Source organism: Lepidothrix coronata, unplaced genomic scaffold (assembly GCF_001604755.1).
Source record: "Lepidothrix coronata isolate B3197 unplaced genomic scaffold, Lepidothrix_coronata-1.0 Scaffold39, whole genome shotgun sequence".
In the NCBI taxonomy this organism is placed as follows: domain Eukaryota; kingdom Metazoa; phylum Chordata; class Aves; order Passeriformes; family Pipridae; genus Lepidothrix; species Lepidothrix coronata.
Window position 1 is genome coordinate 6,121,145 of NW_016690219.1, and position 2,205 is coordinate 6,123,349.

The following is a 2,205-nucleotide window of genomic DNA, read 5'->3' on the forward strand; positions in this document are numbered from 1 at the left end:
TCTATATTCTTCCATTGCTACTTTTATTGTCTCACTGAGAATGAGACAGTTTTCATAGAATCACGAAGAATCACAATTGTTTGAATTGGAAGGGACCTTCAAGATCATCATTCCAAGCCCCTGCCATGGCCAGGGACACTTTCCACTAGACCAGGTTGCTCAGAGCCCCATCCAGCTTGGCCTTGAATATTTCCAGAGGTGGGGCATCCAAATACAAGCTTTCAATTGCCCATTGGAACTATTTCTTTCCACAAAAGGTACAGAAAAAAAATCCCTTAAAGTTACTTTTCAATACACAAGAAATTTCATAAAATATTCTGGTAATACCTTTCATAAGGATTTAAATACGATTGCTCCTACAAGTCAGCATTTTAAGAATAAAGTGGCTTTTGATATCAAGGTTTGTTTATATTTCAGGAAAAAAGAGAACCAGCTCTAATCACACTTTATCTGCTTTTCCTTTTTAAGCTGCTGTCTTTTGGGTAGAGAGATCATTTTTACAAAGTCTTTTTACAGTAGACCCACTAGGCATTATTAGAATCAAACTGATGATATTCCTCCTTAGGGCTAAAGAAATGGAGATAAGAGAAGTAAATACAATATTCAAGGTAATTTTTAATAAAACTGAAAAAGAAAAAAAGTCTTCAAATTTAGATGGTTCCCTTGATCCTGAGAATAAATGCAACAATTTGCCAACCAAACTAATTTTCCAAAGCAGAGAGGGTAGAACCAGTAGTTTTTTAATAGGATGAGTTTGCAGGTTTAACCACAAAGAAATAACCATTTCCCTTTCCTGCAGAAGTTGATATGAAAAGAGGGTGGATACCATGAATAATTATGATTGCTTGAAGAATTTATTTTGAAACTGTTTCAGAGTGAAGATTAACTTTTTTGAGTAGGTATTTTCGCAGTAAGTGTTTACTTTTCTCAGGAAAGAGGCTTGAATGATGCAAAGTATCCTTATTTTATTTTATTTATAAATTTTATTTTATTTTATGTAAAAATAGAGTTTTTTCTCTTTTTGTCCAACCTGGCACTACATAAAGATACAAATCTGTCCATGTATCTATCAAATACAAACCCAGTAATAATTCAATCTACTCAATTGTTTTAATCCATAGATATGGTAAAGTTCCTGACCTGCCTAATTATTGGCCAAGATGTAGGCCAAATCTTTGCTTACATATTCAGAAGGCTAAATAAAACCATAAGGCTTTGACCCCTCTGAAACTAACTGGGAAGAAATAAAAATTCTAATGGTTTCCGGACTGGATATGGATTAGTTTATTGAACTGTTTAATTTTAATAAATTTAAATTATTTTTTATTTTCAATTTTTTCTTTTACCATAAATTGGTTTCAAAGTCAAAACTGAAAATGTCTTCTGACCAAAAAAACTTTTTTTTGTGTAATAATGTCCTATTGGGCTATTTTTGTACTTCCTGACATCCCCACTTTCCCTTTTTTTTTTTTCTTAATAAACTTGCTAAAATATTTTTTTTAAGTGAGAAAACCTGTGGATTCAAAAAACAGCCAACCCCTTCCAAAAATTTTGTTGAAAATTTTCAAAACCCTTCTGTTTATTCATTGCTCTGCTATGCTAATGCCTTACTTCCCTGTAATCCTGGCACAGGAGTGTTTTTTCTCAGGACAGACACAAAGGCTGTGGGAATGTGCACGTGTTTGAGCTCCTGCAGCCTTTTAAGCTGCAAGTGGCACCATTAAACCCAACAAAACTGTTCACAGGCCTGTGCCACAGTGCCCACTGCTTCTAGCCTTTGTTCCCAGAGCTGATCCTACTGACAGAAAAGGAAAACTTTGCTAATAACTTGACTTAAATGGGAGCCAGCATCAAATGGGACTCCTTCTCCCCTAAAGGCTGGGATGCACATGCCAGGTGAGGAGCCTGAGCTCACAGTTATAATTAATAATCAACTGTGAGAACTGAGCTGCCTCCTGAGGGCCATTCAACCTGCTCCCTCCTGTACCTGTGTCTTCCATGACTGTAGAGGACAACCAGCTTAGCCTGGATCATAGATCCAGGAATCATGGAATCCTTTGGGTTCAATGGGGCCTTAGAGAACATCTCCTTCCAAACCCCTGCCATGGGCAGGGACACCTTCCACTAGCCCAGGTTGCTCCAAGCTCTGTCCAACCTGGCCTTGGACACTTCCAGGGATGGAGCAGGCACAGCTTTTTTGGGCAA